This window comes from Cavia porcellus, unplaced genomic scaffold (genome assembly GCF_034190915.1).
Source record: "Cavia porcellus strain 051 isolate PalLab524CR breed Dunkin Hartley unplaced genomic scaffold, mCavPor4.1 scaffold_12, whole genome shotgun sequence".
Lineage (NCBI taxonomy): Eukaryota > Metazoa > Chordata > Mammalia > Rodentia > Caviidae > Cavia > Cavia porcellus.
Genome location: NW_026947495.1, coordinates 45,603,667 through 45,629,964, shown reverse-complemented (window position 1 = coordinate 45,629,964; position 26,298 = coordinate 45,603,667). Strand labels below are relative to the sequence as shown.

Here is a 26,298-nt window from a genome sequence, read left to right as displayed (position 1 = left end):
TTGCTCGAACTCACAAATTTCAGACCAGTCTGGACAACATGATAATATTCCTCAAAACAAAATGACAAATATGAGGAGGTAATGCAAACCCAATCTCCTTTTCCCTTGAATGCAAACTTAGCCACATATTTTTTAAAAATTTATTTATTTACTTATTACAGTCCTCAGGACTGAACTCAGGAGCTCAAGCATGCTGGGCAAATGCTCTACTACTGAGCTACATTTCTGACCTATTCTATTTTGAGACAGTTTCTAAATTGCTGAAGGTGTCCTGGAACTTCTGATCCTACCGCCTAAACCTGCAGAATAGTTGGGAATTACAGGAGTGGGCTGTGAAGAGCAATTTAAAAGTAATCACACATTGCACCATCTTTGCAGATTTGTGCTTGTGGATGACAAGGAGGATAATGATGGTAAAAGAATACACAAAGAGTGAAGAAAACAAACAAACAAACTGGGAAGTGGAAGGCATCCAAATGAGAGACTTTATATGACTCAGAGTAAAAATTTAAACCCAACAGTAACCATCAGAAAAACAACTGTACTGTAACATTTTTTTCCAAATCGGTTTATTTTAAAAACAAAAATCTAACTTCTTTCAAAGATATAATTTCATAATTATAATTTAATACAAACCAAATAAATTAAAATTTTCAAATGATGATATGCCATCTAAATTTATCTCAGGAACCAATAGTGTTTGGAAAACCTAGTAAACAGTTGCTCAGTAAATATTTGGTATTATGGAATACACTTAATTATTTTTAGCAGTTAGGGAAGAGAAAGAAAATTTCCATTCTGTCCTAGAAATGTTCACTGAAACTGACAAAGATTAAATAAGAGAAAAAAACATACACATTTTTCACATGCACAGAGATAATTCCATAATACTGCATGATGAATCCTCAGTCCAGCATATATACCTTTTGTTAATAGGCAAATATAGATAATTTTGAGGAGTTAAAAATGATTATATAGAGGAAAGAATGGCCCTGAAAACAAACTAGTTTGCTAACTAATTTTCCCTGAAATTTGAACTTAAGGGTCGGTGTTATGCTGTTATGAAAGTCTGTTGCGGGTGTGAGAATATTCCTCATTGTTCTTTTCCGAAAAGATATTGATATCCTATGGTAGCAACAGGAGATACTGCTATTCCTTTCTGCAGCCTGGCCTTAATGCAGATAAGGTGGGCGGGTCCCAGAGAGAGGCTTTCACTGCATTTGTAGGAAGAGGAGCAAGACACAGTAGGACCTTGATCTTGAGCTGCCTTTAAGGTCTTTGAATTTTTTTTAGATAAAATTGCTCAGCATACCAAAAACAAACAAAAAAAAGGCACAATTGTATACAATAACCCATTTAGGACTGAAGTTCTTTAAAGAAGTCACATCTCTAGCACAGATCCTGCAGAGCTGGAGGTGGTGGCACATACATGTGCTCTTAACAGAAGACTGAAGAGAATGATCAAGAGTGCACAGGGTTTGAGTCTGTCATAGTTCATGGCTAGATGTCTTCCCAAAGACGCATTCTATCATGGGTTTGGGGGGTTTTTTTGGAGAGGGTTGAATCTAGAGTTTGAGACTGATTTACGGTCCAAGGCTGGGGTTAAGGGTTTGAGTGCTCCACCTGCTCTAGGGCAGGTAGTCTGTATACATCATAAGGGACAGAAAGAGAATTGTTCTCTCTCCCTCTGTGTTGCTTCTACTGTCTTTTCTTGTTGCTTTGCTACCTTCTGCTCACCATGAACTGTTTTTCCTCTGTGATGTCTGATGATGAAACTTCTACAAACTGTGAGTTGAATAAACATTTCCCCTTTTAACTTTGTGCTTTGGGTATTTTGTCTCAGCAACAAGAAAAGTAACTAAGAGAGAGTCCCTCACCAATGTTGTCCAGTTTCTTAACATTAGTTATCAGACTATAAATGTTGTCTGTCTATGGTCAGCCTTCCCATATTAGAATGCTATTACCAAGAGCTCAGGGTTTTTATCTGTTTTGTTCACTGAGATACATTTAAGGACTAGAAGAGTGTGTGGAACATAAGAGCCCTCAATACAATTTTAAATGAATGACCAAAGTAATTAATAAAAGAAGTTTGGAGTAGACTCCATGCTTGTTCTACTGTTCCATAAGTGAATAATAGCACATTATTATCTAAAACTCAGAAGAAATAGGGCACATTAACTATCATACAATTTCTTTTTTAATCTTTTTTTTTTTTTTTTGAGATAGGGTCTCACTATGGAATCTAGATTGGTCTCAACCTGTTTGTTAAATTTTTATTTATGTTACTTTAAAGATAATGAAATAAAGCAGAATAAAGCCCATCAAAACAAAACAGTGAAAGAAGTACAGAACATTGAAGCAGGATTGTAGGAATTAAAAATGACTACCATTGTATGTCTTGTTATCTTCACAATAGTCCCTTCTATCAGACTAGTAAAATCAAATAAACAAAACAGAATAAAATCAATTAGATTGGAACATTGAATAAAGCAAAACAATAAATTGGAATAAAACAAAACAGTGAGAACAATATTGGATTTCAAAAACAAGACAGAAGGAAATCCCCCGTATTTGCTGTATTGTGTTAAGCTTATAGATGCTCAAACTGCTGTCCCCAGTCTTGTAAAGTCAAGCAAACAATACAAGCATACACTCAGTTGGTTTTGTATCTCAGTTGCTATCAACTCAGCCTGTCCTCTGAACCAGACATTTGCTTATGAGGGGTCTTCTTGATTCTCAGCCCGTGTGCCCATCTGCTCACAGGAGGCGCCTCTCTTTCTGGTCCCAGGCTACTTTCTGCAGTTTACCCAGAATGCAAATTGCCTTTTCTTGATCTTGATGTGCTCCTCCCAGACACAGCACCACTTCTGCCAATTCACAAAAGTATGGAATGCTTCATGAATTTGGGTGTCATCCTTGTACAGGGACCATGCTAATTTTTTCTATACCCTTCCAATTTTAGTATATGTGCTGCCGAAGCGAGCTGGTCTCAAACTTGTGATAATCCTGCTTCAGTCTTTCCAGTGCCGGCATTACAGGCGTGGGCCACCATGTCTGGTTTCATCATAATGCAGTTTCCGAATCTAGTTAGATAGTATGTAAACTTTGTTTAACAACGTATTTTAAAAGCTTATCTATCCCTTCTGGGCCTGTCACTGTTACTGAGAATACATGTGGAAGAACTGATGCTATCATGCATTTAGAAATGCAAATAACATTGACATAATAATCATTTAAAAAGTAAGTATTAAAGTAACACTAGTAATACATTGCCTTTGGAAAAAACAGCTTTAGAACTCATGCACTTTAGTTTTATTTTGTTGTGCCAGGCATTGAACCCAGGGCCTTGTGACTGAGTTATCCCTTTGGCCTTGTTTTTCTTTCTTTCTTTCTTTCTCTTCCTTCCTTCCTTCCTTCCTTCCTTCCTTCCTTCCTTCCTTCCTTCCTTCCTTCCTTCCTTCTTTCCTTCCTTCCTTTCTTTCTTTCTTTCTTTCTTCCTTCCTTCCTTCCTTCCTTTCTTGTCTTTTTGAGACCGGGTCTCACTATGCAGTTCAGCCTGGCCTTGAGTTCACTTTGTAACCCAGGTTGGTCTCAAATTCACAACAGCTCTCCTACCTCAGCCTCCTGAGTGCTGGGATTACAGGTGTTCACCAGCACACCTGGCTTCCTTTGGCTTTTTGTTTTATTATTATTATTTTATTTCATTTTATTTATTATTATTATTATTTGTCTTTTTGAGACAGAGTCTCACTATGCAGTTCAGGCTGGCCTTGAGCTCATTTTGTAGCCCAGGCTGGTCTTGAACTAGTAATGATCATCTGCCTCAGTTTGCCAGGTACTGGGATTACAAGTGTGAGCCGCCACACCCAGCTTGTATTATTATTTTAATTTTGAGACAGAGTCTGGTGGCCCAGTCTGGGCTCAAACTTGTGATTTTCCTTCTTCAGTCACCAAGACTAATTGGATTATAGGCATGCTATACCATGCCCCATTTATTTATTTATTCTTTTTGTATCTATTTTAGAAAACATCTACATTGAATGCAGAAAGTAGATTTCTTTTTAAGTAAAATTCACCAATAATACAGTGCCATGCCTAGGATTTAGCTCAGTGGTATAAGCACCTGTCTGAGGTCATGAGTGATCCCCAGTACTAAAATAATAATAATAATAATAAGGTGCCACTATAGCCACTAAAATGTCACAGAGCTACAGGGTTGGAAAGTAACCTGGTATAATTTGGTTCATACCTGTTGTAGTCAGGGTTTGTGCAGAGAATAATTAGAATCAGGACATGGGGACTTCCTGGAGAACATGGTGGACGAATAACAGCAGCCACAGAGGCTCTCTGAGATTACCAGTTTAGAATCCAGGAGCGGTGCCGTGCGAGGAGTCCTAAGTGAGGGAAGATGTACCCTGCTGACCTAGGAACGAACTAAGCTGAGAGAAACCAACTGGAAATGCAATCCTGATGCTATAACAGGAACAGATAAAATCTCAGTGCGGAAGCTGGATCCTGCGCCATTGGAAGCCACGATTTGAATTTCCTGCTGCCGATACTGCGTCCCAATCTGCATGGCAGGGAGAGAGACGTGCAAAAGCTCTGAGAGCTGGAATCGGACCAAATGGCATTGAGAGCGGGACTAGCAGGGAGCCTGCATCGACCTGCGGTGAGTGAGAGAAATGGGGACCCTTTCATAGACTAGGAGGCTCCAACAGAGGACATTTTGGGAACGAGCAGACTAGCCGGAACAGGGCCCTGCAGTGACTTTAGTCGCATATTCCCCTCTCAAGCAGGATAGTGGGGAGCGCTTGGCTTGGTTATGGCACGGACTAAGATCCAGTAGGCTAGCCCAAATCAGGTCCCTGTGTCTGGAGGTGCACCCTAGCAGTGAAGCATTCAGTAGGTTGACCTGGAGGGGCGGGCCCAGCAATGGCTGCCCAGATCTGTGTCTCCCTAGTACATTGCAGTGGGTGGGAACACCTAGCCAGCAGATTCAAACAAACTATAACAGACAAAGAGAAAAAAAAAAAAAAAACCTGGGCCTTCTACATACACTTGTATGGAAGGAACAAAAAGGATGGGAAAAGGGAGAAACAAGAAAGGGTCCTCAGTCCCCAATCCTGAGAACACTGATGCAGGAAAGGTAAATGCAAAAGAGAATGAAGACAGAAAACATGCAATATCAAAAACGGCACCTATAGACATAAAGCGGTATCTACAGAGCCTCATAGACGAGTTCAAAAATGAAGTATTTAATGAAATAAAGCAAGAAATAAGTAGAATAGTTAGAGAAATACTAAGCACCACCCAAGAAAAAACAGATGGTGGAATGGAAGAACAGAAAAAAAGGGGAGAATTGTTAGATGGAGAAAATAGAGAAAACATAGAATACATGAAGCAGGTTCAAAGAGATTACCAGGAAACTAAAAACTCTATTGAAAGCTGGCGTAACAGCTTGAAAGAAACTATGGATAGATTATCAGAACTGGAGGACAGATTTGTAAGGTGGGAGCATGAAATGAAAAACTTCTTAAAAATAACAAGAAAACAAACAGCAATAATACAGAGATTAGAAGATGACAAGAGGATCTATACCTTAAGAATTAAGAACATAAAAGAAGAAGTAGGGACTCAAGCAAATGACCTACAAAAACTATTCACAGAAATAATCCAGGAGAATTTCCCTAATTTAGCAAAAGGTAAAGATACTCAGATGTATGAGGCATACAGGACCCCAGCCACCTACAACCCAAACAGAACTACACCCAGGTATATAATAATCAAAATTCCAGAAATCCAATATAAGAACAGAATATTAAAAGCCAACAAAGACAAGAAACAGATCACTTACAAGGGAACACCCATCAGAATTACAGCAGACTTCTCGGCACAAACCATTAAATCACGAAGAGCGTGGGGGAAAATAATTCAAGCTTTGAAAGATAACAACCTCCAGCCAAGATTGATATATCCTGCACAACTGTCCCTAGAAACTGATGGAAAAACAAGGTGCTTCCAGGATAAAGAGGAACTAGGGAAATTTGCAACCACCAATTCAACTCTACAGAGATTACTGCAGGATATTCTAAAAATGAAAAATACCAAGATTCCAGAAACAGTGGCAGAGAGGCCACAATGAATGGAGCAGAAAGCAAAATGAAGAGCACAAACTGACAACTAATGACAGAAAAAGAGCTCAACAGAAATGAGGCAGAGAAGGTTGGATGGTAGGAACAGCCATTTTGGAGAAAACAAGACATCATAATAGCTAGTGCTGATTTAATATCCTCTTGTTTTGAAGGCCCATCAAGCTTTTGTTCTTCTGTCTCCATCGGTTTTAACATGTTGTATCTTAATTGGATTTTATTATATGTAATAACATAAACAAAAACTTTTATAGACAAGGAGATTATAGAGAAACCATTGTTCATTTTCTGTTAGTTGATTCTAAATACCCTGTAATACTGTCATTCTCTTGAACGGTTTTACATTGTCTTGATATGTTTGATGCTACAGTATATGAAGTTATACCCAAAGATTTTAAGGGAAGAGACAGTATGGTGCTACTATTATGTCAAGATTATCTTGTGGTGAAACAGTATTTTGCTTAAATGGATATGTTTTGACTTGCGCTGTTTTGTTGTTGTGCCCTCTTTTTTATCTCAATCTCTTTTTTATTATCTACTTTTTCATTTTTATCCTTTTAATTAAGGGAAAAACAAAAAATAGCAGGATATATTACAGTAACCCATTTTGATTTCCTATTAACTTGATTTGAAACTCTGTATTGCTCTCACCATCTTGTTTTGACTGATGTTCCTCTATTCTGTTATGCTTGATAGTACCAAGTTTGAAAGTATAGGCAAAAACTATGAAGACAGTAAGATTCATTGTGACGCCCATTCTGGTTGACTATTATCTTCTTTGAAGTCCTGTAATGTCTCCAGTGTTTTGGTTTTATTGGTCTTATTCTTTACTGTTTTGTTCAATTTTATTATAATGATGATATAGGCAATTCTTTTTAAGATAACAAGAGGCATTATGGTAACCATTGTTGATCACCTTGTATTTTTTTTTTTACATTATGTATTATGTCCATCCTTTTGATTTGCCTGACTCTGTCCTGGTATGTCACATTTGGTTTTACTTTCTTCAAAAAACAAAAGTAATAAGAACTGTGGGAGTAATAAAACCCAAAATGTGTAATTGTCATTGTACAAAAGAAAGGAAAAGAAAGTTCTCTAAAAGATATAACTGCATACATATTTAAGTGTATAAGATAGATAACCATATTATTGAGTTTTGTTGGATCATTGAACAAAACTCTTTGCAGTCTCACTGTTTGAAAGACCCCTCTATATGCTTTAATTTTGTAACTTCAACAATTTCTAAGATGACAATATGTAATTAACTAGTGATTTCCTACTGTTTATTTTTTCTGAAATTCTGTATAACTTGTACCCTTTTTTTTTCTTTTTTCTCCTTCAATAAAATTTAAAAAAAAAAGAATCAGGACATGGAGTTTATAATATTTTTATAATGGTCACTGGGAGTTAAACACAAGAAAATGCAAGAAATCTATCCTCAACACCAAAAAATAGAATATTTAGTCAAGGGCCTAAATCCCACAGCAGTGTCCCACATGAGTCCGGATGAAAACCCAGACCTCATGACAATGCCTCCCATGAGTCCAACTGGAGGTCTAGAGCCCACAAGAAAGACTCACACCAGTCTGTTTCATGGATCTATGCTGGTAAAGCCCAAAGGTCAGCGGTGAAAGCTAGAAAGTCTATGCCAGCAGGATGAAGGAGCTGTGCTGATAGGTTGAGGGTTTTACTCTGGAACCAAGAAGTCACACTTGCAAAGACCAGGGCTGTACTGAAAAGTACCACAGCCATCCTCAGGGACATGGAGGCCCCACGCTCCTCAACGACAAGCATTTGAATACATAAGCTGTTCAGGTTCCATATACGTCTTTGGACAGAAACACATTTAGATGTATCTGTAAGAATCATTATGAATACTTTCAGATAATAGACCTATTCTTCAAATTTTAATGTGTACGCTTGACCTCATGTTGATTCTCTTTCCATGTACTTCAGCATCAATTATCGCAGAGTTGTTAGGTTTAACTTACAATTTATAGCAAATTTGAAGCATAAGGATCATTCGTTGGTAGTCAAATGTACATTATATGCACTTAGCAATGATATTTTGCTTTAAAACATCAATTCTGAGGCTGGTCCGAAGGTAGTGAGTTATCTCAATTGATTGTTCACAGTCAGTACAGATTGAACTCCTTGTTCTACTCTTTCCCCCCTTCTCACTACTGCACTTGACTAGTCTAAAAAAAAAAAAAACATCAATTCTGAAAGCATCTTCACTTAAAATACTCAAATGTGAATAAATTAATGACATATGTTCTCTGTATTTGTATTTCACCCTTGAAATGTAACATCAAGACCTTATCTTTCATAAGGAAAATCAAACTTTAGCCCCCAAGTGATTTGTGCATATGCACCAACTCTTTTTAACATTGCAATTATTTAAGCAAAAGTGACTGAATTCTTAAAGCAAACTAAATGAAAGTTAAATACTTTCTGCTTATTCACTAATTGTGTGGAGCATACAAATCACTTCACCACACTGAAGAAGATTTAGGAATTTCGAATTGTAAGTCTGTGTTTGAGTTTCAGTCCAGTTAATGTAAAATACTGTTTTTATTTTTATTTTTTAGCCTTAGTTCCTTCCCTAGTAAAACGGAAATGCTTTTACACCAAGTTGTTGCAAAATGCAGTGCTTGTACTTTGTGACTCTAAATAAAATATAAATATAAAGGTCTAATATGGTTATTATTTCTGATATTACCTTCCACTAAGATAATCCCAAAGGAATTAATAATGATTATGAAATATTGATGAAATAAAGAGCTGCTGTTTTTCCTAGCTCAAGAAAATATATATTTTGTCTACTGTGTAGTTTCTTTTCTCAGTTTTATACTTCTTCTTATAACATGTTGCTCATTTTTTATACTGGTTATAAACAGACCTTAGAAATCTGCGTTGGTTCTCATTAACTGTCTTAATAGCTAACATTTATTGAGCTGAGCTTATTAAGTGCCGGACACTACAGAAAAGCTTTATGTGCATGTACCCATTTAATTCTCACAATAGTTACAAGGTATGTGCAATAATAAAACCCATTTTATTAAAGAGGAAATTGAGATGAAGAGGTTAAATACCTTGCCCAAGTCTCCAGAGCTGGTAGGAGATGGAGATAGGATTTGAATCTGGGCAGCCTGACTGGATCCTGTACTCTTAGCCATTACACCATGGCATTAGATTGTCATAAAGTTGTCTGCAGGCAGCTAAGGCTAAGGGACTGAGCTTGCCTCTGCTACTGATGACAGCTAGTAGAAACTCTGAAATTACCATTTCCAACTGACTTGAGCAAGCACTTTGACTCTCAGCAAGGATAAACTGAGCCAACCAAACAAACTGGTTGAGCTTAGTTTTTCATGGTAGGCATATTTCCTAAAGTCTGTAGAAGATTTGGTAAGAAGAATCCTTACCAATGATTCAAACATTTCCAATTCCATGCCCATAACATATATTGACTCTAAAACATAGAATCTTCAAATCAGAATATGGAAATAATTTTTTGAACTCTCTTACCTTTCTGAAAACCAATTTTATGTTTAATGACTGATAAAACCATAGTAGAAGACATTATATATTAGCATGGTCACTTTCAGCTAGTTGATACTAAAGGAAAAACTGCTACAAATTTTTATTACCACATTGTATAATTCACAGAACTTACCTCACCAGAAAGATGTAAAAATGTAAAAGGAACTTTTTAATGGAACATAGACTAATTAACAACCAGATGTGACACTAGCCGGTGATTCTAACTGCTTAGGAGGCTGAGGCAGGAGGATCTAAAGTTCAGATCAGCCTGAGTAATTTAGCAACACTTTGTCTTAAAGTTTCAACAAACAAACAAAACAAAGACTGGAGATGTAGGCAGTGTGGGATCAGTCCTTACTACTGAGAGGAGTACATATTCTGATGTCATAATTTCAACCTTCTAGACTGAGAATAAAGGTGAAACACCAAGAGTTAAGATCCTATAAGTTTATGTACTAACTTCCCATGACAAATGCATTCATTGTTTATAAAAAGCATGTACTAGTAAAAATGTGTTTTAAAAGATCCAAGTCTTCTGGGTGTGATGGTGCGTGTCTATAATTCCAACACTCAGGAGACAGAGGCAGGAGGGTTGCTGTGAGGTTGAGGTCAGTTTGGGAAATAAAGTGAGTTCTAGGCCAGCCTGAACTGCATAGTGAGACCCTGTCTCAAACACACACACACACACACACACACACACACACACACATGCGCGCGCGCGCGCACACACACACAGTTCCAGCTCTCTCCTCTTTGGAATTCTTTAAGAAAACTGTGTAAGCCCTTGTTTGTTTTCTCATCTGTTAACTAGAAGTGTCTTCTAGCTTGTGGAAATTATTTTGTAGTTCAATTTGAATGAAATCTAGTTTCTTATAAAAGAGTATGTATAGGTTTACTTATCTTAAACAACTCTATTGTTTTCTTTCATTACATAGAATTTAGAAGTAAATCATCCCATTAAATTGGAAATAATATGTCTGTGTTAATCATTCAGTTAATTGACTAAATAAGATACTCCTTTCACCACTGCAATATTCTTTGTGGGTAAATATTGTATGTGAGTGTTACAGAGGAAAGGAAAGAGTAGAGAGGTCTCTAAGTAACTAATGGCAGTATTAACCTTTTAAGCATAAAATCAAAATAAGGTGGTCATGAATGTGAGGGAACTGAACAGTGAAATGATGGATGACCATGTAGTACCCGCAGTAAATGAGAGAAAATAAGGAAATAAAAATAAATACCTTAATAGTGCAAGCAAAAGTTAAACCTCAGAGCTTCTATTGGATGTCTTATTAAACATCCAGGTCATCACTTTTAGGATTCTTTGTACGATGGGTAGAAAAGGATCATGATGTTTATCCACAGCCAAAGATGGATTCAGCCATTATATTAGCGTGCATTTACAGAAAACTAAACTAACCTAAATTTAAACAACACTGGCATTGCCTTGATCCGCTGTCTAGGATGTCTGCATTCAAGTGAGGGCTTTAGGAGTCAAGCAAACTGATCCTAGGAAGTATTGGGTTGAAGGGGATAAATGTTCAAAAGAAGTATTAGGAAGCAGGAAAGTCGAGAAATTATTTACAAGGCAGCAAGTCCAGGGCCCAAGGGAAGAAGACACAACAGAACACACATAAAAGGAGCCGGAATTGGAATTTGGGAGCAGAGATCATAGGGTGTGCTGATATGAACAGGCGGGCTCTAGTTGGCTGGTTTGAGCATAAAGCAGGTCGTCCTATGATCTATATTATAAATGCATGTACTGAATGTTTGTGTCACACACCCCTGCCCACTCCCTGCCTGTAACAAATTCATACACTAAAATCCTAATCCCCAATGAGATCTGTCAAAGGCAATTAGGTAGAAACCTCGTGAATGGAATTGGTACCCTGTAAAAGAGCCCGAACTGCTCCCTCATTCTCTTGTTGCCCTGTGAGGATTCAGGAAAACACCTTTCTGCAATCAAGACAAAGGATCCCATCAACATATGACCATGGTGACACCCTGATCTCAGACTTCCAGGCCTCCCTCCGATCTGGGAGAAAAAAATTATGTTCTTTATAACTATCCAGTCCATATATATGTGGAGGGGGGAAGGAGAGATAGAGAGATAGATAGATAGATAGATAAAGAGAGAGAGAGAGAACGACAGGGAGAGCGAGAGACAGAGACAGGAAAATTCTCCTCTGAGCAGGGAGGCTTCACTTGCTGAATCATCACTTCTCACATGCTGTACACTCTAATGCAAATTGAAAACAGCTGTCCAGCCATCCAGCTGATTTCAAAAATCAAGAAGGTGCACTGCTGGCAGAAAAAGTGTTTTCGTAAGCCGAGACCAGGAAAGTTAGAACAAACTGTAACTTTATCAATAATACAATGTATGAAAATAAAAAATGTGCTAGTGAGACTTGGAGTGAAATGGAGAGACCCACATAGATGTGTAGCCTGTCTGAGGGGGAGGAGGGCCAGGCCTCAATTTCTGCATCAGGGATATATATATATCCATTAAGAAGATGGAAGCACTATATGGGTGATAAAGTGATGCCATTGAATTTACAATGATCTCTTTGTCCTCTAAATCCATGTTTACAAAAACATTTCCATTACAACCTCACTTAGCTTTATTTATTTATTTGTTTATTTATTTTTGAGACAGGATCTTGCTTTGTAGTTGAGGCTGATCTTGAACTCACTATATAGTTAAATTTGGACTCAAATGCACAATGATCTTCCTGCCTCAGCCTCCCAAATGTGGGACTACAGACATCTGCTATCACTCAGCCTCTGACTTGACTTGTAATTTAACTATAAGAAGAAAATATTGCTCAATGGTGTAAGCGCCTGCCTGCCAAGGGTGAGGTCATGAGTTTGATCCCTGGAACCAAAAAAAAGAAGAGGAAGAGGAAGAAGAAGAAGAAGAAGAAGAAGAAGAAGAAGAAGAAGAAGAAGAAGAAGAAGAAGAAGAAGGAGGAGGAGAAGAAGAAGAAGAGGAAAACACACTGGTCTTGTACAGATAATGGTGCTAGTCAAGGAGAATAGTAGTTGCTGTTGCTGTTACAGTGTTGGGGGTCAGGGCTAGGCAAGCACTCTACTGCTGAGTTACATTCCCAGCCTGAGTTACTTATGCTGTTTACCAACAAATGAAATTTTTGAGCTTGCAAAATTGAGGACCTGAACTGTGGAAGTCACAAGGAAAATGCTAGATGGAAATACTCTTGGAAAACATCTAATTTGAGTTTGATAACATGATTTGGAGTGATAGCTTTCCATTCAAATTCAGTAACATGGAATTCTTTCTGATATTTCCTGTCTTAGTTACTTTTTACTCGTCGCTGAAACAAAATACCTGAAGCCCAAAGTTGGGAAAGAAAAGATTTATTTCTTGCAGTTTTTGGAGGTTTCAATCCATACGCAGTTGGCTCCAAGGCAGGCAGATATGGCTGGGGCACAGTTCATGGCGGCTGCAAACAGCAAGCAGGAATCAGCAAAAAGCAAAACACACCTTCTTCCTGCCATTACATCACATCCTGGCTCCACCCCTTTGTGGGTGGAGCACTGACACCATCAATCCAAGCACTAGACAATGAATCATCACAAATGCACAATGCAAACTCATGAGGCCGGGGGGGGGGGGGGGGGGGGGGGGGGGGGGGCACAGACATAAACCATGACATTTCCCAAATCAATATAGGGTACTGGGGGTTGAACTTAGAGCACAACACACACTCTGACAACTGAGCATATCCTCAACCCATAATCAATCTAAAATTATCATCTTCCTTTCCAAAATGAACAGTACTATAATTCATGGAAGATATAATCCCAGCCCTCGGGAGGCTGCGGCAGGAGGATTGCTGTGAGTTTGAGAACAGTTTTGGCTTACAAAGTTAGTTCAAGGCCAGCATACTGAAATGCTGTCTTGAAAAGACAATAAATAAATAAATCTCATTGGTTTCACTCTACAGTAGACATAAAATAATTTTAAAAAATAGCAATACTACTATTAATGAAATATTTACCATGTAAAAGTTTACCTTATTGGCATTTTTTCTAAAATATACTCACTATAAGTAATCAAAGTACTATACTATGTTGAGATGTTAATTTCTTTGTTATGTGGGATTATATTTTAGTATACCATTAGGCTCTTCAGTTCCTATTTGCACTCAAGTTTTGAGAATTTTCTTTCTTCATAATTTTTTATAGAATTTTATAGTTTTAATATCTTGAATTATCATTTGGTAACTGGTTGTGATCAATCATAAGCTCCTGCCATGTCATTCTATGTCACCAAAATGCCAAAGCAACAGGACTAAGGGACAATAGACTATGACTTCTGAAATTGTAAGTAAAAATAAATTTTTCCTCCATTAAAAAATATTTTGGATTGGTTCAAAACAAAAACCTATACAAAGATGTATAGTCAGTCTAGATATGTAGCTTTTTGGTAGAGATATACCTTGTGTGTTCAAAGCCTTAGTTTATATCCCATACCACTGCAAGAAAAGGAGCTATAAGAATTCAGTGCCAGCCTGGGCTACATAGTGAGTTCAAGGTCAGCCTGAGTTACACAACGAGTCTCTATATCAAGGAAAAGAAAGAAAGAAAGAAAGAAAGAAAGAAAGAAAGAAAGAAAGAAAGAAAGAAAAAGAACAAAAGAAAAGTATACTAAGAAATCCCTAAATGGTATCTGAGTCATTACTACACATCCCCTCTAGGTTTCTCCTTCATGTTTCTTTTGGCAGGGGAATTAATACATGTGCATGTATATGTATGTGAATGCATTCATGCATATTCAGCTGAAACTTTATAAATAACATATTACAGTTAAACACAAATAAAAATTTACATACTTCAGAAAATTAATAAAGATGTGCCAAAACAATTTGGCAATGATATTTACAAGATCAAGTGAAAATAAAAATATTTCATTCTCTGTGGAAAGTTTCAGATTCTTCTTGTTTTGTGTTACTCTGATCTGCTACCCTTCAATCCCATTGATTGTATTTACCGCTTTTAGCTTCTCACATGACCATTAAGGTAGAATGAAAAAACATTTATATTAAGAATAATTATGGGAAATTATCCAAAGCAAAGAATGTTTTTTCAAATCCATTTTATTGTAAAGAGAAAGAAAAGAAAAAAAATAAAACAAAATTTCAAAATGCATCAATCAGGGAACAACAATGGTACCTACATTGTGCATTGTCATCCCAAATCATTTACCCAGAGCACAAGACATCTGTATTCAATTGTCCAAACAATATCAGCACAAATCTTCCTCTTCAGTGAACTCAGAAATCAGTAGTATAACTTCTTAACTATCTTTTTTATATACATACACATATATATGTCTACATGTTTCTTTCAGCTTCCCAAACTAATGAGACAATATGATGTTTATACATGTGTGTTTGATTTATTTCACTGATGGGTATAATCTGGCGCATCCATTTACCTGTAAAAGTCTTCTTTATGGCTGAGAAGTTCTCCACTGTTTAAGAAGACCACATCTTTTTTATGCATTCCTCAGTCACTTGGCCTTTAGGTTGTTTCCAAGATCTGGCTACTACAAATTGTACTACTATAAACATGAATGTGCACATATCACTGTGGTACGACATTTCTAATTCTTTCAGGAAGACAACCAGAAGGGAGATAGCTATATTGAATGGGACCTTTAGTCCTAGTTTTTTGAGGAATCTCCACACTGATTTCCACAGTGGTTGCACCAGTCTGCATTCTCACCAACAGTGGAGAAGGGTTCTTTTTCTCCTCCAGAATTTGTTATTGTTGATTTCTTGATAATAGTCATTCTTTGTGGGGTGAGATGATATCTCACTATTATTTTAATTTGCATCTCTCGAATGACCAATGATGTTGAATGTTTTTTCACATATTTATTTGCTGTTTGTATTTCTTCATCTGAGAAGTGTGTATTCATCTCAGATGCCCACTTTCAGATTGTGTCTAAATCTGGGAGAACTGATTTATTTGAGTTCTTCATATGTTCTTGATAGTAATCCTTTGTCTGAGGTACAGCTGGCAAACATTTTCTCCTACATTGTGGGCTGTCTCTTCACTCTGTTAGTAGTTTCTGTTGCTGTGCAAAAGCTTTTCAATAGGGTGAGATCCCAGTTATTGATTCGTTGTGACAGTTCTTGTGCAATCAGATTTTTGTTCATAATTTCTTTGCCTACACCAGTGTCTTCAAGAGTTTTACTTACTCTGTCTTCCAGCAGATTTAATGTTTTTGTTTCAATATTAAGATCTTTGACCTATTCTGATTTTAGCTTAGTACATGGTGAAAGATATGGGTCTGGTTTTAATCTTCAGCATGTGTAGAGCCAGTTTTTCCAGCACCATTTATTAAAGAAGCTGTTTTTCTTCCAGTGAATGTGTTTGGTACCTTTGTCAAAGATAGGATGGCTTAGTGTGTCTGGAGTTGTTTCCTCCTCTTCTAATCTGTTCCATTGGTCTTTGGGTCTGCTTTTTTTTTGCTCAGTACCACACTGTTTTTATCACAGTAGCGTTATAGTATAGTTTCAAGTCAGAGATTGTGATACCCTCTGTCTTGTCTTTGTTACCCAGGATTGCCTTTGTTATTCTAGGTCTCTTCTAGTTCCAGATGAAGTTTAGAATTGTTTTCTCTAATTCTGTGGATATGCTATAGGAATTCTGATTGGGATTGCATTGAATCTGCATCACAGTTTTGAAGTATGGTGATTTTCACTATGTTGGTTCTTTCTATCCAAGAGCAGGGGCTATCTTTCCATTTTCTAATACCCTCTTCAATCTCCTTTTTCAGAGTACTATAGTTTTGAATATAGAGGTCTTTTACATCCATTGTTAGATTGATTCCTAGTATTTCATTTTTTTAGATGCTATTACAAAAAGTGTTGTTTCCCTGATTTCTCTCTCAGTGAGTTTATTATTTGTGTACTATAATGCAATTGATTTTTGATTGTTTACTTTGTATCCAGCTATGCTACTGAATTTGCTTATCCAATCTACCAATTTTTTAGTGGAGTTTCTGGGGTCTTCTATGTAGAATGTCAGGTGGGCAGTTTAAAGATAGGTGACAGAAGAGATGGACATGATCAAAATATATAACACACATTAAATACTGTCCAAAAATTCAAAGCTGGAGGAAAGGTAGGGGAAGTGGACCAATGGAGGAGTAAAAAATGATTAAAGCATGTTATGTTATGTTATGTGCAGGTACGAATCTGCCAAAGTGAAATCCATTAATCTCTATAACAAATATGCACTAATTTAAAAAGATGGGAAGAGGCAAGAGAATATAAACAAGGTTTGTTGATCCACAAGTGCCCAGAAAAATAGATAAGGAAATGAGAAACACTAGTGAATAGGGACCCCCAGCAAGGGATTAAGTCAGGTATGTTCTCATGCTGAGCATTCTGTCACTGTTACAGCAGGGCAGAACTTCCGGCATGGAAACCAACATACACAGAAGGTTAAACAAGAGATTATTAATGCAAGCCAGGCATGGTGGCTGTAACAGTCACCCCAGCACTCAGGAAGGCTGAGCCAGAGGGATCACAAATTTGAGTCCTGCCCCAAGCCATTTAGCTAGAGTCTTGTGTCTCAAAATAAAAATCCTCTTTCCAGCAGGAGCCGAGTAAGGGGCATCTCTCAGGACAACTAGCACAATCGGGCAAGCCATGCCACAAGAAGCAGAGGTCTAGCTGGGTCACCCTGAGCCCTGAGGCTGCCTGTGGGAAACTTCTTCTGGGGCTCTGAGTGTTGTACTCTAAAAATAAGGGTCACTGATGTTGTTCACAGTGCATTCAATGATGAGAGCAGGTCCGCACTACAATGACCCCATAAAGAACTGCACTGAAGCCCACTATGCACTGCCCCTGGGTCGCAAGAAGGGGCAAAGCTGACTCCGGAGGAGGAAGAGATTTTAAACTAAAACCATCAAAGAAAATTCAAAGGAAGTATGATGAAAGGAAAAGGAACGCCAAAATTAGCAGTCTTCTGGAGGAGCAGTTCCAGCAGGGCAAACTTCTTGCCTGCATTGTATTAAGACCTTGGGATGTTTGCGTGCTAGAGGACAAGGAGCTGGAGTTCTGAGGAAAATCAAGGCCTCTCTCCTGATTTAGCTCATGTAATAAAGGTGTTTATTGTTCTATGCTAAAAAATAAAAATAAAAAAATAAAAAGAACTGGAAGTCAAGTATGGTGAGGCATGGCTATAATGCCAGCATTTGGGAGGCTGAGGCAGGAGGATTCCTGTGAACTCTAGGCCAATTTAAACTACATATGGAGTTCAAAGGCAGCCTGAACTAGGTAGTGAGAGCTTGTCTCAAAAGACCAAAAACAAATAAACACACAAACAAAAATGGAGATATAACTCACTGTGAAAATCCTGAGTTCAACACTTTGTTGGGGGACAATATCTTCTTGATATTGTAGATATTGTAGAACTTTGGGACCTGGACATAGGAGGAGCAAGATACTAGATTGCTAAAATGGAGAGAGAATTTTACTTTTAGTTTTGTAGTTCTGTGCTATTTGCATATATATATATATATCTCACTTGTCACTTTCTTGTGTTTGGGGAATTCATCTGCATGGGATTGAGTTAATTACAGTCTTTTATTCATGATACATTATTACCATTAAGTCAAATTTTGTTATTTTATTTACATATTTGTTCACATTTAAGTTTATTGTGAGTAATTTTAGACTTGTGCCAGTCGTATTGTCTCTGCTCATTTTGTAGCTTCTATCATTCCTTGGTACCATGTTTTTGAGTGCTCCCAAGTTGCTCTGGGGTACATCTAATGTGCTATAGACAAGTCAACAGCTACATCATGATTCACCTTCCATTCTCACAGAAAACGTAAGTCATCATTTCCATGTAAACTTTATTTTTCCTACAGGTCTTAGCTGTGCTCCCTAATGGCTATCCATGTATTTACCATCAATGCACAAGGGCCACATCTCTCCATGTCCCTGCCGAACTTAGCACTGTTCAGCTTTAAAATGTTGTTCAGTCTTGTAGGTATATACTGATACCTCATTTCTTAAAATTTGAATTTGATAACTCTTTATCCTTGTAGTTTTTTGTTTGTTTGTTTGTTTTGTTTTGAGACAGGGTCTTGCAGTGTAGTTCAGGTTTACCTTGAATTCACCATGAAGCCCAAATTGGCCTCAAACTCATGTGACCCTCCTGCTTCAGCCTCTGGAATGCTGGAATTAAAGGTATAATTCACCACCACTGCTGGGATGAATTTGGTAATTTTTATTAGACTTAATGAGAAAATATTTTGTCCATCCAAACCTATTTTTTCACCCATGAATTCTTTTAGCATTACAAGTTTTTAACTTGCTCAAACTTGTATATTTTCTCTATAACTTCAAACTCATCGTATTTCAAGGCAATCTAAAGTTGTTATGGTTAGCATTCACAATGTCCTCTAATGCCTTTTTGTGTTGAATGGTTGGTTGCCAGCCAATGGGATCTGAGGAACTGAAGTTACCAGGAAAGCTGACTGCATCAAGTAAATTAACCCATTAATGAGTTCATAGCTTAATGGGGTCACTGGGACGTGGGACCTCACAGGATGGGAGTGGTCAAGGGACTGCTTTTATCTTGTCTCCAAGCCCTTCCTCTCAGGCTATTTCCTTTCTTTCTACTTCTCAGCTGCTAGGAGGCAAGCAGCCTTCCTCCTCCAGGCCTTTGTGCCAGGATGCTTCTTCCTTGGAGCGTGGCCATGGCTGATCATGGTCTTAAACTCCTTAAACTATGAACCAGAGTAAATCTTTTTTCTTTCAAGTTGTTTTTCTCAGGTGTTTGGTCACAGTGATAAAAAGCTAACAAACAAAAATGTTTGCAGATTATTAGTACTGAGAAACATCTTGGTATTCTCAAACGTTCCTCATTTTACACCCTAGGAAGCTGAGGCCTAGAGAAATCAATGTAATTCATCTAATATTGAGGGTATTTTAATAGCAAAACCAGAATTGGTACACTGCAAGAACAGAAGAGATTGGGTTTTGGAGCCTGACAGAAAAAGGGGAAAAAAAACCCCAAAAAACAGTTTCAGTAGTTAAGCAAGTTTTCCCAGGAAAACATAAAATCAAAACTACATTAGAAAAGATTCATGGAGAAAAGGCAAAAACGTTCTGGAGGGAGAGCGTGACCTGAAAAAAGGCATAGCCATGAAGAAAGAGCATGCTGGGTTTTGTCCCTGGCGGGCAGCAGCAGGAAGGAATACGTGGCTGCAACAAAAAGGGACACCAGAACTTGGACAGTCCGTAGAATCCAGCTGCAGTTGGCCACATTATTTGTAGTGCAAGAAGCAAGATCTTCGTCTGCTTAAATATTAAAAATTATAATTGGTAAAATAACACTGAAAAGAATAAAGCCCCGCAATTCCACAGGCCATGTATCGGTGAATCTCCTCCAAAACAGGAAAAGTTTAGAAAATATGGTTGGAATTAGGATCTATTGAGGTTTGGGGGCAAAAGGTTAATATAATGAAAGCAATATTAAAGAAGAGATAGATCTCTCCGGGGAGTAATTCTACATTATATATCAAAAGGTAAAGTACACTCACCCTTTGATTTAGTAATTCCACTTACAAGAATTTATCCCGTGGATGTTATCGTACATGAACAAAATGGCATTCATTCAAAGTGTTCACGGCAGCATTGCCTACTAGCAAAAGAACAGAAGCGGGGTAAATGTCCTGTGCTTGGAAACCAGCTCAGGTAATTATGCTACCTCTGCACAATGGGCTTTCTCACTCTTTTCATGCCTTTACAATTGCTGCTGGAATCTCCATTTTCACGCCAATTTTGTCCTCAGGGAAACTGGCCTTAAGGTACTACTTGTGCTTGTGATATGGACAAAATAATGTGTTAATTCCTAGTCCATAAAAAGCAGTTAAAAATGAACACAGAGTCTTTCAAAAGAAAGAGGTAGCTCAATGTGTACCTAGAAAAATTTCCAAGATGTACTTTTCTAGAAAATAAAAAGACTGTGAATACAGTAGTGTTTATGATTTACCATTTTTGCTTATATAAACTGGAATATTAGTATCTACATAGAAATGTCTATGGCAGGAAGCAAGAAACTGATAACAATGGTTACTTCAAAAAAAGAAAAACTAGGAATTCAGGCGGGGAAAGAGTAATATGTACTTTCATACTCTTCTACTATTTGATTTTTGAACACTGTATATGAGTTACTTATAAAATATACAAATAAATATATAGAACTGTAATATATATGAAAAGATAAAATGACTTGGAAGAAGAGAGCCATTGGAAAAGAAGATGAAAGTTTTTTTTCTTTTTTTAATAGGTTTTCAGGACATAATCCAGTATGGCCTTGAATTCACTGTGTAGCACAGACTAAACTCAAACTTGTGATCCTCCTGCCTCACCTGCCTGAGTGCTGGGGTGACAGGCTTGCATTACCAAGGACAGCTCAAAAGCCAGTACTTGGGAGGCCGAGGCAGGAGGATCATTGCAAGGTCAAGACCAGCCTGGGCTACCAAGTGAGCCCAAGGCCAGCATAAGCCACAGAGTGAGATCCTATCTCAAGAAGCCAAAAGAAAAAAAAGATCCATTTCTGCCAGTAGATGGTGATGACCAAGTGGCAAATGTCAAAATTACTTGAATAAACATTGCCTAGATATCAGGAGAAACGCAATGAATTCAAACCAAATTTCTGTCTTCCAAAGGACTGTTTGGATTTGAAGTTAATTCAATCTTGTTTGCTTTGTTATTCTGAGACACTGTCTCACTATGTAGTCCCCTGGACTGGAATTTACTATGTAGCTCAGATTGTCCTCAAACTCAAGATCCTCATGCCTCAGCCTCCAGGATTTGAATTAAAAACTGGGGCCACCACACCCAGCCTAAAATTAATCCAATTTTTAAATCAACAATAAAGAAAAGACTCAATTCTCAAACATTACAAAAGGAAAAAAAAAAAGAGAGAGAGAAGGAGTGGGGGAGGGAGGGAGAAAACTCAACTGTCTCGGGATGATGATGGCAAAGGAACTCAGAGGTTTCCCAAGCAATCTGTAAGTAAGCTGATGATTATCTGTACCAGATAGGAAGAAGTGATTTGAGGAGGAAGAGCAAGATTCAGTACCACCTCTAAGAGGAAAGCAGACTTGTTGACTAATTAGACATGCCTGACGACTAGGAAGCATGAGCAGATGATTGTGCAATGACACTTTCCAGGAAAAATTACTGCGTTTTCAACATCTGCATGCTTCTGAGAATTATACCTGGATTCTTCATTTCCATGCCTTGATTTTAATCCTTAGGAAAGTAGGCCTTAGGGTACTACTTGTGATTCTAAAATGGAATAAGTAATGATTTAATTCCCAGCCAGTAAAGGGCAATCCACAAGACAGGCTCCACCATTTCCCCAGGGCTAGTTTGTAACCTGGGACAGAAATAAGCCATGTGTATTAAATCAATACAATCACTCCCAAGTTTTAAAAAAAAAAGCAATGCTTTGGAGAATATATATTGTATGAACCATTTCTATTTCCTAATGGTTTACTTTCATATGATGCAAGCCTCTCCACATTTTCATAGCGAGCTAACAGCAGCCAGGGACTTGGTGTCTTGAGCAAACTCTCCAAGGTGCCACAGTACAATGTGTAAGCCCCTGAGGCTTCACAGTAACTAGGGTTGTCTAGGACAGATAAGTAGGTGACATTGCACAACATTTTGTGTTTTCTTTTTCTCTGTCAATCTCATGGTAAGAGTTTATATGAACACAGGAGCAGGACTGGGGAAAGTTTTAGTGTATGCCTGCCCAAAAGGCACTGTTGGTGGCTCAGTGATCTTTCCACGCTTGACCACACTAATAACAAAATCAACTGCCCACCAGCATTCCTAATTTTATCTTGGAGTCCATTTCCATTCTCAAGGACCTGGTTTCTCAATTATCTTCCCACTTTCTCCTGAATCATCTCTTCTCTTCCAGGTTACTCTCATGATCACAAACCACTTCTAGTAATTCCTTTCTTAAATATACACATTCATCTTTGAACGCTTTTTGCTGTAACAAAACACATGGTACAAAGCCACTTAATCAATAAAGATCTTAACCAATAAAGATCTTAGGTTTACCTAAGCAACAGTCTAGATGGAGAAGCAACACTCAGTATGGTGCAATCTCTATCTTTTCACTAGGTCATCCACTGTATCACTTCAAGTCACAGAATGGTTGTCACAGTCCCAAGTATTATGCCCCTATAAGACAGTCCAACAAGGGGGAAAGGGCGAGAAGAGATCTGACTGTCTTTTCCCGGAAGCCCCTATCTGATAGTATTTCTGGTCACTAATCCCACTGCAAATTGATTTTTGGAAAAGAACACAGGACAACGGGCTAATAGCACCACGTTGGTCTCGGCCTAGATACACGCAACAGTCTGTGACAACAGAAAATGGCCTTATAGGGAGGGTACCAATAACTCGTGTTGTAAGGCTGTATTGTACTTATTTGATTCCTTCTGTCTGCTTTAATTTTTTGTTAGCATGTCTCACTCTGAGGAGCTTTTAGGCTGTTTTATATTTTGAACTGTGACATTCTGGTAGTCTAAAAGGTCCTTAGATTATTCAGTGAATGGTTTCTAAAAGTTTTCTAGGCTGGAGATTGACCCTCAAAGCCTGGCAGAGATTAAAGGAACACTCTCCACTGACTGACACCCCAGCCTCAAAAATTTTATTTCTAGCTTATAATCTATGAGGCATGTGCAAATAAGCAGAGAGTTTAAAAACAAACTGTTGGGACTGCAATAGCAGGGCAAAAAAGTCACCTCTCACCGACCAGGGGCCAGAGGTAGCTCTGAAAGGTGGAACCCTTTACATTAAAAGTTTAAAAACACATCTCTCCTCTCTTCTGTTACTTTAAAGAACAAATTAAGGTTCTAAGAAGTAAAATCATTTGACCTCTTTCTTTTAAACATTACTTAGGATCATACTCTAGCTTTTCTGATTCCTTTATCTCTTTAAATCTTTTATGTTTTTAATTCTATAATATCTTTAAAGTTTGCTCTTTACCCACACATCAAAAAAACCCTTAGAAGTAAGTACTAATGTCCCTATGATGTAGAAAGTCTTTTTATAATCTTCCTCTACTAGTTTTTATATGTAAAGTCTTGAGTACAAGGTAACATTTCAGGTGCAGACATGCAGTGGTTTATTGTGATGTAGGCAGAATGAGGCAGAGCCTAGGCACCCAGACACTGAACATGTTGTACATACGATCCATTGTGGCCTATTCAGCCCTCAGTTTCCTCTTTTGTTCTTTCGTAATAATTAAAATGCTTTCCTCTCTGGGTTGTATAATTCTATGTGCAATGTACTTCCCTGGCTAGGCACATAGTAACTCCTATATTTTATTGTTATCTGTTATTTTCTCTTACTTTCCCGGAGTCCTTTTCCCTCCCATAAGTAAGGGACAAGATGTCTAAATCCGCAGGCTTTTATCTATCTTACATTGAATCATTTCCATAAATCCATTTTGCTCATTTTACACTCTGCTCCTCATAGTTATTTGTTGTATCTTTGGCAATTTCACCTTCCGTGGAAACTAAAGGTTTAAATCATATTAGAGTTGAAAGGGGCCCTGAGATTAAGACAATCATATATGAAGAAAAGGGCAGTTTAGGGAGTCAGCTATTTGGCTCTTATCACCAACATTTCAAAGTTCTCTGTAACGTCAGCCAGGGGAATCCAAAAGTCAGCGTTCAAGTTCCCATTCCCTGATCTCTGGTCCCTATTTCCAGTGATTAAAAAATTTCCATCATATATTTGTCTGAAAAACTAAGATAATAAAAGAAACAAGAAAGGAAGGAGTTGCTAAAACTGGTCTAGATGACGAAAGATAATGTTATACAGACAAAATTCTCAGTTTCTACCTGCCAAGGACAGTTTTCAAAAGAATCTCATAAAGTTCAATAGTAATTAGCATAATGAGTGTTTTCAAATATTGTTAATATTTTTCAATATTTCATAATCTTTTAATTTAGAATTCCATTGCTTTTGATTTCGAATATTTTTAAAAAGTTGTGCACAGAGTGATACTTCATTTTAGAAGCCTTCACATGTGAGCATTGGTGGTTCAGTGGTAGAATTCTCGCCTGCCACGCGGGAGGCCCGGGTTCGATTCCCGGCCAATGCATGAGGTTTTCTTGACTTTTGCATACATTATGTCAATCACCCTAAAGCAAAATACTTAAATGTTAGCTCTGAGAAAAAAACTATGAGACCAAGCTAATATTCTATCCTAGCTTTACTCGGGACAGTCATAAAGATGTGTGCATATATTTTCAGGCTTTCCATTTTGATTGTTTTGAGCGCCCTGGATGTAAGCAAAAGGTTTGCACTGTAAAAGAAAAATTTCAATAATGAAAATAAGCTTGCGGCTGTCCTTGGAGATGCCGGGGATTGAACCCGGGACCTCACACATGCGAAGCGCGCGCTCTACCACTGAGCTACATCCCCCAGCCAGGAAGCACCTCTCTACTGCTGATACTCATTCATCGCACTCAGTTCTAGTCGAATAATTGTAGAGAGATTAAAAGGTTTGTTTTACTGCGTGCTTTTGAAATGTATTTTTTTTTCTTCGCCTCCTTGTCTGAAAGTGTTTTCGTTGTATATCTGGAGCCAACGCAATCAGCAGCACCAAAGGCTTAAAGGACACTGAAACTGGGGGTGGCTTCCCCGGCACAGTACGCAAACGCAGGCAGCCCGCGGGGACCAGGGGCGGGCCTTCGCCGCTCTGGGTTCAGCCCGAGCCGCCTCTGTGGGCTCACTGCGCAGGCGCAGGGGGGGATGGGAGAGCTGCCGGGGGTCTGGCCGTGGGCTTTGCGCGGGGTGCAGTGTCACCCTTAACTCAGACGCGGATCGCCGCGAACGTCACGGCCCAAAGGGGTCTGTTCCTAAGCCGAGCTGTGCTGTGCTTATCTAAGCGCACGAAAGCATCGAATGCGCCCCCCGCCTCCGAAGAAGCCCCCACACTTTAGGAAAATAACATCCTGTAGTTTGGGTTATGTCGGGATCACGGACAACTTTTGCAGATTAAAATGCTTCTGCAGTTTGCTTTTCATTTGCTTGGGCCTCAAACCGAAAGAAATAAAAACGCAGCCATTCTATAGATCATACAAAAAAACTTTCTCCGTTTGATATTTACCGCTTGGGCCAATCTGACTGGTTGATATATGATGCTAGAAATGTAAATCCCTGAATATCTCCTTTAATATGCTCAACAATCATTTACCTCTAATTGCACTCCAGGCCCAGATTTAAAGACCTACTTTGAGTCGTGTGACCTAGGAAATTGCCTCTCTCCAGTTGGTTGAGTGCTAGGTAATTGGAGAGCTACCTTGCAGTCTAGTAGCATGCTGAGTTGAGGCCAGTCCAGGAGGTAAGGCGGAGGTACAAGCCTTAACACTCTGATGGCAGCAAGGGACAGATCAGGTTTCAGAGGTGTTGGGAGGCGACCTATGAGGCCCTAGGGATAGCACAGTGAAGGCCTAGAATTTCCACTTCCTTCAGTTGCTCAGAACACCCCCTTTAAATGGAAAGGACCGTCAGCT

The 26,298-nt window shown here is 38.3% G+C and overlaps 3 non-coding genes across 3 annotated transcripts; 1 reads left to right on the top strand and 2 right to left on the bottom strand.

The window, feature by feature from the left end:
• Positions 1-2,879: 2,879 nt before the first annotated feature.
• Positions 2,880-2,984, bottom strand: LOC111754221 (U6 spliceosomal RNA). The gene has a single exon (XR_002788926.1). It is a non-coding gene; the product is annotated as a U6 spliceosomal RNA (small nuclear RNA).
• A 21,826-nt stretch (positions 2,985-24,810) lies between these two features.
• Trnag-gcc (transfer RNA glycine (anticodon GCC)) lies at positions 24,811-24,881 on the top strand. The gene has a single exon. It is a non-coding gene; the product is annotated as a tRNA-Gly (tRNA).
• Positions 24,882-25,132: 251 nt separating this feature from the next.
• On the bottom strand, positions 25,133-25,204 carry Trnaa-cgc (transfer RNA alanine (anticodon CGC)). Its single transcript has one exon. It is a non-coding gene; the product is annotated as a tRNA-Ala (tRNA).
• Positions 25,205-26,298: the final 1,094 nt, after the last annotated feature.